This window comes from Saccostrea cucullata, unplaced genomic scaffold (genome assembly GCF_032062105.1).
Source record: "Saccostrea cucullata isolate Sc308-1 unplaced genomic scaffold, CSIRO_AGI_Scuc_v1 ctg14363, whole genome shotgun sequence".
NCBI classification, from domain to species: domain Eukaryota; kingdom Metazoa; phylum Mollusca; class Bivalvia; order Ostreida; family Ostreidae; genus Saccostrea; species Saccostrea cuccullata.
The window spans coordinates 11,625-30,346 of NW_026921719.1; the positions used below are offsets into that span (position 1 = coordinate 11,625).

General features: G+C 33.8%; 1 long non-coding RNA gene across 1 annotated transcript; it reads right to left on the reverse strand.

Moving 5' to 3' along the window:
* Window positions 1-10,138: 10,138 nt before the first annotated feature.
* Window positions 10,139-14,674, reverse strand: LOC134260633 (uncharacterized). Its single transcript, XR_009990589.1, has 3 exons — window positions 14,571-14,674; window positions 10,707-10,960; window positions 10,139-10,208 (listed from the first exon to the last, which is right to left on the reverse strand). It is a non-coding gene; the product is annotated as an uncharacterized LOC134260633 (long non-coding RNA).
* Between the last annotated feature and the right edge of the window lie 4,048 nt (window positions 14,675-18,722).

Below are 18,722 nucleotides of genomic sequence, written 5' to 3' on the forward strand. Positions count from 1 at the left end.
CAAATATCCGAATCATACATCCAGGAACAAAGTGAATTCAGAAGCCAATTAACCGGGTTTTTTTATATCTTCTTTCTTCTTCCTGTTTAAAATGGCTCATAAAAGGAGTAAAAATAAATTTTTAGAATTGAATAATTCTAAGTTTGAATCTGACGTCATTTGTGCGAGGAATTATATTGAAGATTTATCACCTTGCTATTCATGTATGAGAAGCAAAATTATACATAAAAAATGTACATATTTAATTAAATTTATCATATTTAAAACTTTTTAAAAAACAAAGAAATTTATGAAAACAAGCAGATGCAAATATTCCACAACTTTATAATGTAATTAAAAGCACATTTCATTGTTCATTCTACATTTACATCACACACACCTTGTCAGGTTTTTCAGTGTCTGATATCATTTATTTTTTTAACATATGTATACACAAATTAAAAGTAATATGACTTAAGATTAACTCCCATTATCATGCAAAAAATGTGCAATTTACGGCGCAAGATAATTTACACACTGTTTGGGTGAATTTCTACTTTTTTCAACTTGGGTAAATCATCTACCTTTCACCCCCTTATACCAGACATATTCTTAAACGTACCACTTTAAATATTGTATCCTCTCACCACTTAGAAGTCAATGGGCAATACACTAGCTTGATTTTAGGGATTGCAGAAAATTCTAATTAAAGCATGCGTATCGCTTGTAGAGACGACTATATAAGGTTGTGAAGTTTATAAAATATACAGATTAATGATTTATTTAAGCATTGAATTCATATTTTGGGATGTCTTCGGTCCTATAACACACCTGGCCGTGCCGACAAATTGAATACCGCGGCTAGCGTGGTATGATAATTTGTCAGCACAGCCAGGTGTGTTATAGGACCGAAGACATCCCAAAATATGAATTCAATACTTAAATTTACATTCTTTAATTTCATAATTGTTTATTTCGGTAATCTTTGATGTGAATTTAGCGCCCTTCAAAACTGGTGTGTTTTATAGACGTAAGAGCCGTTTGTGACGTCGTAAAGTTAAATAACGCAAACGAACATTGCGAGGAAAAAATTGAAAAATACAACAAATGCACATTTGTTGTATTTTTACGTTAATTCAACAGGGTTACTTTTTAAAATTAGATTGTGTCAAACAGAGTACATTTTGGTGCTCAAAAAGTATTGAAAATGCATATAGTTCCTACTGTGTATTCTAACGCAGGGTGACAAGGTTTTGCGTGTGTTACAGAGATTTAAAAGTCATGGATTTCTAATGGATTTCATAAAGAGAATTACAATGAATGTAAATATTTCAACATGTGTTTCGAATTATGCAGGGAAGGATAGACGATTTACCAATGTCGGAAAGTCGAGAAATTCTTCAAAAATTTTTTGCAAATATTCTTGCGCCGTAAATTGCATATTTTTTGCATTAGTGGATAGGTTGCATTTTGGTCAAATACTAAATATAAAGAACCATAACGCTACAGTTCTGCAGCTACATGTAGTTGCAGGTATCATTTGTTTGTTGCTACTTCAGTAATATCCCTGTTGCTACAATCAACTTTCATTTAGCGTAAGATACGATGAATTGATTTATGCAACAAAAAAAGGCTTTCATTAATTTTGTTAATTACCTGGACGGAAATTGATCTGTCAAACACGTGATTCACATTCATTTGTCTTTATCGTGCATTATTAAGTTAACCATTGTTATTTTTGAAAGAATGGTGGGAGGCAACCTTCAGGACATATGCATTGTAGTGTGAATTTTTTGGTCTTTTTTCCATGGAGTTTTAAAGTTCCGATTCTCAAAAGAACTGTGTGCAATTTTTAAAGTCTGTATATGGTGTTGGAAACTTCTTCTAAAACAATATTTGACAAAAGAAACATCTAGAACATTTGTCTAGTATTTTTATAGATTTTCATTAGAATCATCAAGAAATCATGTAAATTGATATCTTTCAAACCACCCTGGTATTGCGTATCTCTTTAAATAGAATTTAAAACTTCTCGCAAACACCTTCACAAGCAAAAAAAAGTATTCGGAAAAAACTATTCCTTTTGAAACCTAAATTATGTATGTATTACTGAAGTCCGATGTTACAATCAATAAACATTATCAATAAATATCAATAAACATATCAAGTCTATCAATAAACATTTACAATAGAAAAGGGTTTTGTTTAGATCTTTTATTATAATACCTAATTAAATACTCCTCGCGAATTTAATGTAATGATATGGTTAGTTTTCAACTAGAAACTCAAACTAACTTATAATAAGTCCAATTTGTTCTGATGCAATCAAACATTATTTTAGACAGCATTAACTTTTTTCTACATTTAGTAGTATAAATAAAAATTGCTACGATCAATTATTGCTCACTAAGTTGGTCAAATGTCCAGTTCTTCTTATGTACACTATTTTTAATTTCTTACCAATTTATCATTCAATTTTTAAAACAAATGTATCAAGCATTTGATTATTTTTAAAGAAAAAAGATGTCAAACATTTGTACCACGAAAAAAACTGTTTTTCAATTTTCCTTGGAAATAAATCCACTACTGTTTTATTCCGTGTAATATTATTAGAATACATATTAAAACATCTTAACATTAATCAGGAAGTCAGGATTTATTTTAATAACTGAAAAACACAGAAGTACCAGGAGGTACTGGCAGAGAATTCCTTTAGTCTTCTAGTGACAGGGTTAGACATTTCCAAGGAAGAAAATACATCTCAATATCTAAATAAATATCACCAAAATGTTTGGTTTTTTGTTATTCAAAATAAATGCAGAATTTCTGCACAAACGTATGTTGTTCACCTAATACAAATAACAAAAGTCACATATTTCATAATGCTTTTGATGTTCTTCCTTGTTGAATTCTTTTAAAACATTCAAAAATTTACTTGTGCATGAAACCTACTGATAGAGACCTGCACCGTGTCTCGGAGATATTGGAACAAATCTTGTTCTTTTTCATAAACCTCTTGATCGTTGTATCCCCATATACCAGGCATTCGAAATGGAAGTCATTAAATTGTATATATTTATACAAAAAGTGCGCTCGGTTCTGGATTTCTTCTCTAAATTCTTACCTTAATTGCAAAAAAGCTAGATTAAATTTAATTTGTTACTCCTCTATTAAAAACTCTAAGAGTTGACATTTGTACGAAGCGCGTTGGACCGAATTATCTTGCAAACCAAAATGGCAGATTAAATTAGTGAAATTTAAAATAAGTAAAGGTTATGTTAAGATCTGTTTTTTAATACCTGATTAAATTTTCCTCGCGAATTGAATGTAATTATTTGGTAAGTTTTCAAATAGAAACTTAAACTCGCTTAGAATAAGTCTTTTTTGCTCTGATGCAAATAATCAAGCCTTTCGAGATCATTAACTAAGCTTTTTTTTTTTTACATTTAGTTGAAATAATAGTAGCATCGATAGTTTATCGCGCATTAAGTTGTTCAAATATTCAATTCTTTTAATATACACTATTTTTATTCTTTATCAATTTATTCTCAATTTTTTCAAACAAATGTGTCAAACATTTAATTTTTCTTTTTTAAGTAAAAACTTTTTACACACATCTACCATGAAATTTTTTTTTCAATTTTCCTTGTAAATAAATTCATTACTGTTGTATTCCGAGTAATATTATTAGAATACATACTGAAACATCTTAACATTAATCAGGAAGTCAGGATTTTATTTTAATAACTGATAAAAACACAAAAGTACCATGGGGCACTGGTAGAGAATTCCTCTTGTCTTCTAGTGACAGGAAAAGGAAGAAAATACATCTCAGTATCTATAGTATCTAAATATATATCATCAAAATGTTAGGTTTTTCGTAATTTACTAAAAATAAATGCAGGATTTCTACACAAACTTAAGTTGTTCACCTTATTAACAAAAGCCACATAAATATTATGCTATTCATGTTATTCCTTGTTGAATTTGTTTTGAACATTCAAAAATTCTTTTGTGCATGTAGTCTGGTAGAGACGTGCTCCGTGTCTCGGAGATATTGGCGCAATTTCCGTTCTTTGCCGAAACCTGATGATTGTTGTATCCCCATATACCAGGCATTCGAAATGGAAGTCTTGTCCTATATGTCCTAAATATCTAAATATTTTAACAAGCCTTTGTGCTGAACAGAATCCTCACAGCGATACGGTCTCTTGCGTCAAACATATGTCAAACTTTCTGGAACCTGAAAGTTGATTTAAACTTATAAGTTACTTATCCTTCTTTCTGTTTTAATTCTCTTGTCAGATTTCAAACTCTTTAAAAGTATCCGTTTTACGATATTTCTGACAATTTTCATGTTAACTAATTATAACGACTAGTAATTTCTCAAAACTATACATTAGTACATTAATATTTCAATTCTAACTTATGCTTAAAACATATACCAGATTGTTATGAAAGCTGCGTCTCTGATAAGTTGAATAACTTCAGGTTGATCGCGGGTTGCTGTCAGTGTGTAAACATATGCTGAAAAATTGTTAAATACTTTGGTTTCATATTTCTCCTCCTGAATTGTTTTAGATACGTCTCCGTGGTGATGTTCTAAAAGTATTTTGAATGCACTCTATTGATGAGAAAATGTGAAGCTATTTTTCAATGAATTACTAGTATATAGTAAGGTGCGTCTTTCAACCAGAAAACGCATTTCAAAAACTTGCTCATGATGGAAAAATTAAGCAGACGAATTTAATATTACTCAACGCAAGGAATGTATAATGTAAATACAGAATCGATCTTCTTTTTTAAAAAAAAGATTATTTTTTAGTTCTCGCTCAATTTCTCGGAGAAATATCTTAATTTTTTTTAAATTTTTGTTCAAAAGTATATTTTCATCCTGACGTTATATTACGGTAGTATGTCGTCATGAATGAACGTCTGTATGAAAACAAGCTTTTTATTGATGTATGATAATGTTAATGCAAATATTGTGATTGTTTACCAATGAAAGAAAGAAAGAAATATTTTTCTCGCAATAAACTGAAATAGTGCGAAAAATTTGCACCAAATCTACGTTTTTGAAGGTCCATAAAGTTCTTATACAAATGCTACAAATTTCTTAATAAAGTCTGCATCGGAAAATTTGTAGGATAAAATTTTAACATAAAAGATAATTCAGTAAATATATCAAGTCAAAACAACATTTGCACTATTTTACATTCGTTATAGGTGTAGATACTTTGTATATGCAAGCTGCATGGCCAAGTCTGACGTTTCATTTCATTTATTTTCATTTTTAATTTATATCATGTCCATAGACGCTACTTTTTCTTTTTTTTTATGCCACAGTACCAATAATTATGTGCATATATCAAAATTAATTTAAATCTTTAAATTCAAAATAATACACGATAATTTAAGGGAGACAGCAGTACAAATAGTTCATATACTCAGATACTGTGAAATCACAAATTTTCGTGGGGGTTTAATTTTCGTTGTTTTCGTGGTATGATGAGACCCACGAATTCATATCCACCACGAAATGTAAAATGTCACACACATAAGTACTCAATAATTCTTGATCCACGAAACCAAGAAATTTTCCTCAAACCACGAAAATTTGACCCCACGAAAATATGTGATTTTACAGTAGATGCCGCACAGACTAGTCCAACGGCGCTAGAATAACAACAACGTCATAAAGAGAAATATCCTTATTCCATCACAAAATAGTGTTTTTTCCCACTTCTTATTCAACTGTAGTGTATTCGAAATTGTGCACTTCTTTCAAAAAGCGTAGAAACCTATTTTAAATCAATGAACTAAATGTATTCTTATAATCACTTGTTCTTAAGTTACTTACTCAGTATTCTTAAGTTGCTTGAATATAATTATGTTTTGTCGATGACGTCGTTTCAACCATATTAAAACAAAATTTTATGATGAGAGGTTCCGTCCGGATGGCCGACGTGGATTTAAGTTTCTGTCCATTTTTAAAACCTATCTCTTGACGTTTTACTTAATATATTTTCTATCTATACAGTACGCGATACTAAAAATAGAAATCTAATCTGTTTACTCTCTTTATAGTATGGTAGAAGAGTCGGAGGACTCTTAAAATAAACATGTCTCTGTGGCGGAGATATCGGTGGCAGTTGTCGTCCGAGCAAATTTGGAAAGAGAAAAGTAAGCCTGGCGACGTTTCAAATATAAGCAGAACACATTCGAGAGCAAAGAAATGTAAAAGGAACAGGGGCCCGTTTTTAAAAAAGAATTTACGATTAAGACCAAAAACTTTACGTTGATTGTAAAATTTTGTAAAAGTAATGATTCTGTTCAAAATTGTTAGACTAAACGTGTTATTAAATCATTTTCAAAAGATTTTTTAATTTTTTTGAATCATTGTAAGAGGAGTAGTATTAGCAGAATTTTGTTCTTAGTCGTAAGTTCTTTTGTTAACGGGCCCCAGGTCCTCCGATGATTCTAGTTCCAGCTCCTCTATTTCTGGTTCCTCTAGCTCCTCCTCAAGCTCTGTTTCTGAGTCAGATTTTGATTTATTTTGAGTTCTGCTGATAGCACAGAATTTACACCATAAACCACAAAAAAAGATACTAAAATTTGTAAGTAAGTACGCAACAAACTTATCAAATAAAAATGAAAGGCAAAATATTGCAAAGATTTGTCCTAATTCAAAAAAAAAAAACGCTTCAGAGTTAGTTTTTGGATAGATTTTTTCAAAACAAATATTATAAAAATGGAATGCCAAATTTAAAAAAAATAAAGTCAATACACAGTTGAGAATTTTGATCCTTTAGGGCCACTTTCTATTTTATGGAGCGAGACAGATCAAATAGGCAAAACGGGTAAGGGTAAGGGTCCTTCTGACGTTATTCAATTTGAAATGGGAGAGCTTTAGCCGGAATTTGCCAGAATACAAAAAATGGCGGTTTTTGGTTACAACACGAAAAGGGTAGCACATAAACGTATAACATGTAGAGCTCAAATCAGCGTTTTTAGAAATTCAATGCTTTCAGTCAAAAATCATCAAGAGCACGTACTACTGCAATCAGACAACAATTTTACCAGGATAAATGAATTTATAGGCAGACTAGGAGAGTCGTCATTTCAAGGACACGAGTTCCTTGAAATTAGATCCACAGATATTCAGTCAAGACAAGAAAGACCCTCTTTTTTACAGACATCAGATGCGATGCTACAGAATTGGAGGAACATTCTGGGTCACACTTTCCTCCTTTTCTGCTTCATCATGCCTTGCCTAGCGAAAGTGAGGAAGGAGAAGTGCCAAGTTGTAATGTAACACAGACAGGGCAAACGCAACCTTGGTTATGGTATCCTCCTCCTCCTTCAGATGTCGATAGACTTTCCAGTGCTGATACCGATCGGCTCGAGAACCTTGACTCTTCCCCTGGGGGAAGTTCACCCGTTTATCACCAACAGAACGTTACATATAACAGGGTGGAAGGTATCAGGAGACATTACACTTATTAAACTTATTGGGGTTAACAAAGAAAATAGTAACTATATTAGTAGGTTATTATGCATGGTTTTCTTATTTTAAATAAATTTTAATGTATACATATACAAGAGACTTTTTTTTCAAAACATTACAGGAGATTCTGCCTACCCACTGAAGCCTTACCTGAGGACACCTTTTCGTGATAATGGAAGGTCAACTGCCCCCCCCCCCCAGAGACATTGTAAAAGAAAGTTATCAACATCACGTCAGAATGATGAAAAAGTCATTTGCCTTCTAAAGTGTAGATTCAGAAGGCTCACAAGCCTAACCTGCTTGGATATAAAATGTGCTTGCAAAGTAATAACTGCGTGCTATGTTCTTCACAACAGATTTGCATATATTCTTTGTAAAACCTGGATTCCCTATTGTGGCTCCGCCCTACCCCCGGGGGTGATCTACACTACCTAAGGCTAAGGATGCTTCAACATAGATTTCAGCTTTTCTGGCGAAGTGTTTCTTGAGTAGAAGATTTTTTTTTTATTGACACGACCCTTTTTTTGTCTTTTCATGATTATCTCCCTTTGTAAGTGAACTTGGCCCTTTATTTTTACAATTCAAACTCCCCTCCACCCAAGGTTGCTTTCTACCAAGTTTGGTTAAAATTGGCCCATTGGTTCTTGAAAAGAAGTCGACAATGTGAAAAAATAGGGGACGGACAGTCGAAAGACAAAATGTGATCAGAAAAGCTCATTTGAGCCTTCGGCTCAGGTGAGCTAAAATCATTTAACTCGCTTTAGGGGCTCCAAAACGGGTTTCTTAGATTGCTATATTTCATCAATTTAATTTTATGGGAAAAAAGGCGATAGTTTTGTTTTTCCTTTATAAGGTTTATCAAAATCTCAGACGAACATTACATGTTGATCTGTTCGATAATAAATATATCATTAATAACTTCTCAATTATCTCATACGTGTCGATGATAAAGCCCGATGGATAAACCTATGCTTTATCCACGGGTAGATACTTTTTATCAATAGCACTTCCGGTTTTGAAACGATCCTTTGTTCAACTGAAACTTTTATTCGTAAAATTTCTTGCCCTTATAAAATGAATGGTAAAGAACAATATGTCGTTAAAATCAAGTAAAAGACTCGTATATGTCGAAGAAGTGTCTTATTTTATCAAGGACTAGGTACAGGAGCTGTACTGGCAGCGTAAAGACGAAAGGGACCCCGCCCCTCCTTTAAATCGTTTTCGGAGAAATATAAGCCTAGCAGTTCAATTTTTGATAAGATTCCTTTAACATTTTCAATAATGTTTTCTTTTATTATACTACGTATGCTTACATAATAATGTAGGTGTAAATTACCATGGATCAACAATATTTCTACAAGTATCCCCGCCTAGAACGTTTTGTATTTCCACCAATCAAAGAGTTAATTTTCACGATCCTATGGTCCTTACAACTTTCAATCAAAAGTTCGTTGTATGTAAAAATCCAGCAATTGTCATATAATGTTTTCAAATACACAGATAGCAAAAATTCAAAATTTTGAACACGATCTACTTTATTTCAAGGCATGTCAACATCAACGGTCCTACATCATGAAGTTATGCGATTTGAATTGGAAATCATTCATGTATTTTTGCAAGGGGAAGTCTCAAAGTTTTATTCAAAAGAAAGTCGTCTTTGATATCTAGAACATCTATATAATATGATTTGATATTGGCTTTTTCCAACCTCGTGAAATGATGTGTATTCGCTCGGCAAGCCTGGCAAATATATACACCATTGCAACTCGTTGGATAAAGCCAATATCAATTCACACAATATAGATATTTCATTTGGGTGCTTCGCGCCCTCAAAGAATCTTCAATTCTTACATAGATACATATAATTAATTTTCGTTCACATTCAGAAATATCTATTATTTAATGAGGGACTTGTACTTATGGCGAGAGATACTGCAGAGTTAATCAGCTTATTCCTCTGGAAATTGCATGCATTCAGAACTAAAGCGATACATGAGAAACAAACATTACATGCATGTAGCCTAAAGTCAGCGATCAGAACGGGTAACGATAAGGTTTTTCTTAAGAATGATCCAATATCTGTATCTGTCCTATAGGTCGTAGCATATATTCATCTAGAAGTGTTCTTTTATTTTAGACCAACAAAGTACAGGTTTGCAGCTTTATCAGTTTATATATCTTTTAGTATTTGAAAACAACAAAATATAATTTTAGTTTACAGTTTAGTTACAACACTTCATAGCAGAAGGAAAAATCCATCAATGTAGAACATACAAAAGTAATCTATAATGACGTAATATCGAGGAGGGGATTGTCCACTTTTGTCAACCAAAACGTTTTACTTTTTATTTCTAATTTTAAAAAGTACCCCTCCTTTCCATTTTTTTAAATAGAGTCTAACCCCCAACCCATATTTTCTTGCAGTTAGATCAGTTCTTAACATTTCAATCTTCTTAAAATGCTCAGAACTCACACATTCCCCTAATTTTTTGAAATTGGAATATTTTCATTTTTTAACAAGCCGTCTTCAATTTCTATTTTTTTGCCATTCAATCAATTTCTGTCAAACTCCACATCCTCCTTTGAAAATGCACACTACGTGTTTGTCAATAATCATATCAAAGTTAAAGGAATGCACGGATTAACACAAAAGCAGAACAGCGTCCTCATTCATTCACAGGGCTTGAAATTCTTCTTTGAATCCGAATTTGCTCAGCATGAACTAATAATCAAATAGAGAATTATACATTCTAGAAATGTTTAATCATTAACATACATGTAATTATTTCATCCTTCGAAAATTGTATGAAATTCCAAGGTCACAAAATTATATTAAACGTTAAAGGACATTTAAATGTAGATAAGGTACTTAATAGAAATACAATGTGCATAAAGAGGGAATAGATGAATAATTTTTTTTATAAATACTGTACATATAAAGAACACAATTATCAATGCTGTACTTATAATTTAAATATTATACTTAATATAAATAATATAAATACTGTATTTATAAATAATATAAATACTGCATTTATAAATAATATAAATACTGTATTTATAAATAACATACATACTGTACTTAAATAAATAATATAAATACTGTGCTTTTAAATAATATACTAACTGTACTTATAAATTAAATAAATACTGTACTCATTTATAATATAAATACTGTACTTATAAACAACTGTACGTATAAACGATGACTGATATTTACTTAATGACGTTTTATCAGCATCTTCGTCCCTGCCACAGATGTCCCGTATGTTATAAGAGGATACCATGGTTCGTCCCATGCCTTCACAGACCAGGGACCGTTGAGACAGGCGTCGTAACACCCATTCATCCACCACCCCGCTCTCCATTCAGAAGCACAGTTTATAGTTAATCTGTCGTTGTCTCTGTCAGGGGTGCTAAATGACATCCCGGACAGACTTTTGGAATTTCTTACAGGGTTTAACATTGCATCCCCTGTCAAATTAAAGTAAGATAAAAATGAAGAATATGACAAACTTATTGTCTCCACCAAGATTGAAGTCAATAAATTACGTGTATATTGGATGTGTTACCTAAAAGATTAGACAATTTATTTAAAGCCGGGTACATAGGTAATAATACTGCTTAAATACAACAGTCATACAAAATAATATGATTAAACCTAATAATACGGTGCAATGGTAAAAGAAGACAAGAAGCCCATGGGCTGCATCGCTCACCGGAGCACATGGGCTAGTTTAAAAGCACAAATCAGCTCAGTATTGAAAAGTTTACTTGTTGGGGTGGAGGGAATTGAATTTTCTATTATTTGAGCTACCTTGAAGGGTCTATGTAAAAATATCTTTCCTATATCATATTACTATGTACAACTTTGATCAGCCATAACGGCCACCCCTTACCTCGGAGGGCCATTATTTGAATCATTTTTAATTTACACCACCTAGAGGATGCTTCCTCATGAGTTTCATATTTCCTGGCACAAAGGTTCTGGAGTAACCTGATCTTAAGATATTTCCTGGCTCAATTGTTCTGGAGAAGAAAAGTTTTATTTTTCAAATATATTCCTATGTAAAAATATGATCAGTCATTGTGGCCCCGCCCCACCCCCAGGGGTCATGATTTGAACAAACTTAAATCTCCACTATCTGAGGATACTTCCGCATGCGTATCATCTTTTCTGGCCCAGTTGTTCTGGAGAAGGTTTAAAAAAGAAGCCATTACTTTTACATGATTCATAATCATCCTTCGTTTGAACAAACTTGAATCCCCTTTGCCCGAGGATACTTTGTAGCAAGTTTAGTTGACATTGGCCCAGTGGTTCTTGAGAAGAAGATGAAAATGAGAAAATTTTACATCTCCAACAACCGACAAATTTTGATCAGAAAAGCTCACTTGATCCGTAGGCTTAGGTGAGCTTAAAAGGAACAAAATCGTTTAAATGGGAATATATGTGAAAGGGAAGAACTTTTAAAAAAGGGTAATTACAGATGTAATATTCTAAATAGATACATCAAAACATACGGGACTTGAGTTCTTCTGTCTTTAAATGCGCAGTCAAACATTTTATTATTTTGTAAGATATAACAAACACAATAAAAGAAGTTACTAGTTGAACACATTTTATATATATATAGTTAAATACAATAATTTGAAAGGTTGACCTGGTACAGGAGCACCAAGTCTAGGTTAACTTAAGTAAAATGCATTGCCAGAGTACGCCAGACTTCTCTTAACGCGATTGAGATAGTTTAGTCTTCATATTTCGGATATCATCGATACATAATTAGTTGTAAGCTGGGGAGGTTTTGAACTTGAATGAACTTATCCCTGTGTGGTAGGGAGGTTAACATAGTACACACCCTTGAAAACCCTTACTGACAGGGACAAGACATGATTTGATTATATTATTAACAAGGTATTTTTCAAAAGGACAGTCCATTGTCCTGTCCTGCAAATCAGAATAAGGCAAATAATTCACAAGCCTTTAAATCCATTCAAGATCTTTCACTCGAATACGTAAATCAAAGCAAGCACGGTTTCAAAATTCAAATGTCTCATAAAATTACGTGAACACTAACAAACATCATTAAAAACGCAGTATCAAAAGAGCTTCAGCTACAATTAATACCTCAATGTGTTAAAAGTCTGGAAAACTTTACACGAGAAATCCAATATGACATAGTTTCCTTAATCTAAGTTTTAACAAATATATTGGGTACGCATCAGTTAAGCCTAACATCTATTGAAAAAAGGTTATTCACTAAACTTGATCACAGAACTGTTTACCATTTAACATCTAGACCCCAGGTCGCTATCCGTACGAGTATCTTGTGCAAGATAATAAGAGAGAGAAATTTGATGGAATTTTTACGAGAAAGAATTACAGCGGATCATTAAGGGAGACGACCTGTATACAAAGTGGAAAAAAATCTTGGGTTATACAACGCGACAAAAAGAAGAAAAAAAACATTCACGATCTCAATGTCGGGTGGAAAAGTTAGCACGCTAGTTAAGATTACTTGATACAAACAGATCTCATAGTCCTACACTAGAAATTTTTGAAAGAGAAAATGGTGTACTTTGCACAATTCTTCATCAGTCGCCCGCGTGGTGTAGTGGTTAGAGCGTCTGCTCTTGTGTCGCGAAGTAAGGAGTCAATTGTAACGTCGCGGGTTTGAATCCAACTGTGGGACGTGGAGACCGGTCCTTCGGATGAGACTGTGTAAACCTAGGCCTCGTGTCGCAGTAGGTGCTGGCACGAAAAAGATCCCTCCCTGCTCAATGGCCCTGAGAGCTGAGTATAGGACAAAATTTGAAGCTCTTCACCGGCAAGTGGTGGCGTCTCCATATGAGTGACAAATTCCCAAGAGGGACTTTAAACAATATACAATAAATCAATCATCTGCGTCATCATAACCAATATGTCCATACGAATTTTTCACGATAGAGAATATAGGATTGCCTATTTCCGTTCCTCGATGTGTGCCATCATGCCTAGTCATACCGTGATGCATCATTCACCGACAAAGAAGACTGATCGAATAGATTGATTTATTGTATGTTGTATAACGTCCCTCTCGAGCGCGTTTTTCACTCATATGGCACTCGGGTCAATTTATCTGTGAGGATTTTTGAACATGACAACATCTACCGCGACACGGGACCTACTTTTTTAAGGTCATATCCGAAAGACTTGACTTTCACTTCTAATACCGAGCTTTTAGCGAAGGGACAGTCCCTACCTATGTTTACGTCTTAGGTTTCTTGCAGTGCCGCGAATGAGAATCGAACCAAAGCCTGTCGATTACCATGCGAATACTCTACCACTTGGCTACTGTAACCGGTTCAAAAACACTGGAGGGCTTAATGATTTATTATAAAACTTAGAATAATCATCTGGAGTAGATGAAATGGAAAGGTTGTCGATTTTTCTCATATCTGACCTGACTAAGGACAAAGCGGCATGTTTTAAAATCACAGAACCTGTCGGAAAATTGAAGACCCTGCGGGTTACTCTATGAAAAGCAGAATGGGTGATATGAAAACAGAAAAATCTTCTTTTTTTCAAGATTTCTGTGACAAGAATCCAGGAGAAACAGGTGTCAAGGGTGTCTCACTGTATAAAAGAATAGAATTCATGACCATTTTCCACACCTGAGGGAAAAAAAATGAAACACGTCGTAGCCTACAAAACCAAGAAGGGGCCCTGATACAAGGGGAATTAATGGAAAAAGCCAGTTATTATATCAAAAAGATTATGTGGATATCGTAGACAAAGGATTCAACATCATGGACTGTGATTTCCGCCAGAATAATTGTTAAACAAGCTGGTTTCTTCTATATCAAGGAAGGAATAAGTGGGGTTATAAGTAGGTTAACCTCCTTATCCCACAGGAGATACTCAGTAAGTGAACTCAGATGATTTAAAACTTATGCTGCTTTTATTTGTTACTTTTGTTTTTTTTTCTTTTTCAACAATCTATTTAAGACACTGTGAAATGTATATTAATAAAGACCAGTATTTGTATTTATTTTCCTCTCTCTTTCTTCTATCTCTCTCTGATTTGTTCCTTTTTTCACTTACCTAAATTTCCCGTAGCAGGTCCCGCCAGAAACAGCTGATACTTGTCTGCTTCATCAGAAACAGAAAATTGATTGTACAACTCATATAATGTTGTACCATTCGATAGCGTGATGGAAACGTAGAGAGAGGAGTTCCTTCCCTTTGTCAACTGATGGATGACGTCATTTCCTGTATGGATTTAATTGTTGTAATTATTTGATTGTCCAGGGGAGAAGTATTTAATACTCGCATGCTTTATGATCCATAACTTATCCGTTACTACGTTTCAAATGTAGATATTGAATCGTTGTTTTTATGGGGAAAAAATAGTCTTGTAAAGTAAGCATTTGTTCTTTTATTAAATATATTATTTGTAAGGTTAAGTTTCAAGCAGTGAATAAGAATTGTCGAAATTCTACAATCTTGTTTAATGTAGGATTCTTCTCATATTTCTAATATTGCATGATTTTTACACGGAGCTGTACTTTTTCCTATTTTCACTCATAATAAAGTAGATTTAAAAATGTACAAAATGATACAAAACCAAAAAGTTTTAATCGTTTACTAAGAGAGAAAAAATACTTTTTATGGATTTTTGGCTCAAATCTGCGCTTTGATAGGAAGCGTTTAAAAGCTAACAAAGTCAGTTTGTTTGAAAAATCATATTTATTTGATATATTTTTAAAGTTTAGTCCCTATTATTAATTTAACTTACATTTGAAAATTTCTCCAAATCTTCGATTGTGGAAAAATTATAACTTAATGAATTGCTCTATTGTAATTTTGAGAGGCAGTAAAGAAGATATTTCATAAGCCACCATTCCGCCAAAAATATAGTCTCTGCTAGTTTTCAAATGCAGTTTACCATTTCTATTTAAAGTTGTATAATTTTGATAAGAAAAGAAAAAAAAGGTCTTTTAAATCCCTTAAACCTCAACACCTCAATATATAAGACATGTTAGCAAATATACTTTGAATGTTTCATCTAGTCAGAACCCAGAGAAGAATCCTGACATAAAAACAAGAGGCTTATTGGCCACATCGCTCACCTGAGAAGCTTTGACCATTTTGTTCTTGACCAGATTTCCCCCTTGTAATACATATTGCGACCCCACCCTATCCAATGATCATAATTTAGACATTTTGAAATCTACACTACCCCAGAATGCCTTCATGTGCACAAAAGTATCAGCTTTTCTGGCCCAGTGATCTTGAGAAGATTTTCAAAGATTTTTCCTAAATATTTTTATGTAAAACTTTGATTCCACATTGTGGCCCCGCCCTACCCACGGGGGTCATGATTTAAAGAATTAAGAATTTAAACTACCCCAGGATGCTTCTACATAAGTTTTAGCTTCTCTGGCCCAGTGGTTCTTGAGAAGAAGATTTTCAAAAAATATACATATATCTGTGTAAAACTTTGAATCCCAATTATGGCCCCGCTCTACCCCCGGGGGTCATGATTTGAACAACTTAGAATTTACACTACCCCAGAATGCTTCCAAATAAGTTTCAGCTTTTCTGGTCTAGTGATTATTGAGAGGAAGCTTTTTAATGACCCCACTTTATTTTTGTCTTTTCTTAATTATCTCCCCTTGGTAGGGGACTTGGCCCTTCATTTTAACAATTCAAATTTCCCTTTACCCAAGGATGCTTTGTGCCAAGTTTGGTCAAAATTGACCCAGTGTTTCTTGAGAAGAAGTCAAAAATGTCAAAGTTTACAGACAGATAGACAGACGGACGGACGACGGACAAATATGATCAGAAAAGCTCACTTGAGCCTTCGGCGCAGGTGAGCTAACTAGATCATGATTTACTGTCAAATTTGAAAATACAGTACAATGTTCATTTAAAGAAATCTGCAGCGCATAAAAGATTCGAATTTACCTATCCAAACATTCTGCTCAGGTGCACCAAAACCATCCTTATAGTCAGCCCAATTCTTTTCAAAGGACACGGACCCGTCTATTCGTTTTTGTATGGTCTTGAAAAGATAAATATACATAAATAAAGCCTTAAAAGGATTTGCCAATGTCATTTAATAATCACTTTATCTGTCTATCCATCCGTCTGTCATTCTTCTATCAACAACATTTCTCCTTATTAAGGCACCCCGAGTTGCCTTTTCCTAATTTTAGCTCTGTTGGACAGAGACATTAAGAGCCTAGGCGATAATAATGCGTCCGTCGTCCGTCCGTCTGAATTTTTTTTCCTACTCTTACAAGTTTGGTCTGATTTCAATATAATTTGGCATTCTGTGTATCGATTTTTTTTTATTTCGATGAACTGTATTGTCCTGATTTCTAAAAATAGAAATTTCTGTATAATGCTTTCGTAATGCTACTTCTATAGTTTTGGTCTGATTTCAATATACACATGTAACTTTGCACACAAAGCAACTAAACTAAGGCTCATAAATTTGTGCATCGCTTTTTGATGAACGGTGTTGCCGTGGAAACTAAAAAAAATTGTAAAATACTATAACAACAGGCCCATGGGCCTTATAGGTCACCTGAGTATCATGCAACAACTTTCCAACAATTGAATTTGATTCATGTTTTAAACTAAAGGCCATGAATTCACAATTTTGAAAGAGGCACCATTGTTTATCATAATTATACACTCAACATGCTTATTTTGGTTACTTAAAACCCAGAGGAAGATCAGAGTAACAAAGAGAAAATGCATTTCCACTATATTGAATTTCAGGGCCCCTGGGTCAGGGCTTCTTCTGTTAGGGCGGGTCCACAGTTAAACTCCCAATCCCACAGGAACCACTGACCCTGGGACCACATCTTTCAAAGTTTTGGAATTTTTTTTCCATCATACTGTTGATTAATTCCAAAGTGCAGACTTCAAATTATTAAATTATTTCAGACTATGTTACAACCCCCCCCCCCCCCCCCCCCCCCCCACCCTAAAAAAAGTACCTCTGTCCCAACGGATAAAAAAATGACCAATTTTGGAAGACGCAGGTTTTTTTCCCATAAATATATACTAAGATAATTGGCATTACAAGTATACCTAATAACAAAGGATTTGATTTTCAATGATGTCAAGCATTTTCACTATATAAACATTAGAGCCCCCCCCCCCCCCAAATCTTTAACCAAGGGAGTCGTGAGGGACACTGACATTCAAAAATCTCAAAGAGGCATTCTTCCTCCTCATAACTATGTACATAGTTCACTGGTTAAATACTCAGGTGCAGAAAAGAAGAGTTTAAAAGAATTAATGCATTTTCACTATATATTCAATAAAGCTCCACCCGAACACCAGAACCCCCAACCAAGGGGCCATTAAATTCACATTTTTTGAAGAGGTAGCCTTATTCAACATTACTATGTCCTTGGTTAGTTTATTTTATACTCGGGAGCAAAGAAGATTTTCAAAGAAATAATTATTTTTTTACTATATAATCTATATACAGTAAAACTCATTTAGTACGAACACGGATATTGCGAATTTACGGATATGGCGAAGTCATCTTGAATTCCAAGGTATATGAAATTAATGATTTTCTTATACGGTTATAACGAATTACGGATATAGAGAAGTAATTTTATAGGTCCCAGTGACTTCGTTGTAACCGAGTTTTGCTGTACCCCGTCCTACCACTAGAACTCCCGACCCTTTGGCCATGAAATTCACAATTTTGAAAGATGCAACCTTATTCAACATAGTCATGCACTTGGTTAGTTTATTTAATGCCCTAGAACAGCATTTTCGCTAGCCAAGGGTTTCTGATACGCTACTCTCCTCATGAACCCTTGGCATACAGTGAAGTCAAAAGACGGGATTGTTTTCCGTCACGTGATCTCGAATCTATCAGGTACGCACAGATTGCGTCATCGACAGAAATAGAGACACGTGTTTAAAAAAAATTAAATCAAAGTTTTTTCAAGAATACTTAAGAAGCAATAATTGAGTTATGTTTATTCATTATTTATAGAACAAATCTGAAGCTTCAATATAGATTCTTAATAACATATTTAGAAGATATTGGATGACACCATGGCTATTCATAGAATTGAATGTTATCTTACGGATCGTTGTTTACTTGCGTTTTTCATTTCCGAGATTAAAGAGTGAAGATGTATCCCGAACGCAAATATCGTCATTTACAAAAAACAATTGCTGATTTGTCGACCTGGGTGTGCTGAAATCCAATCA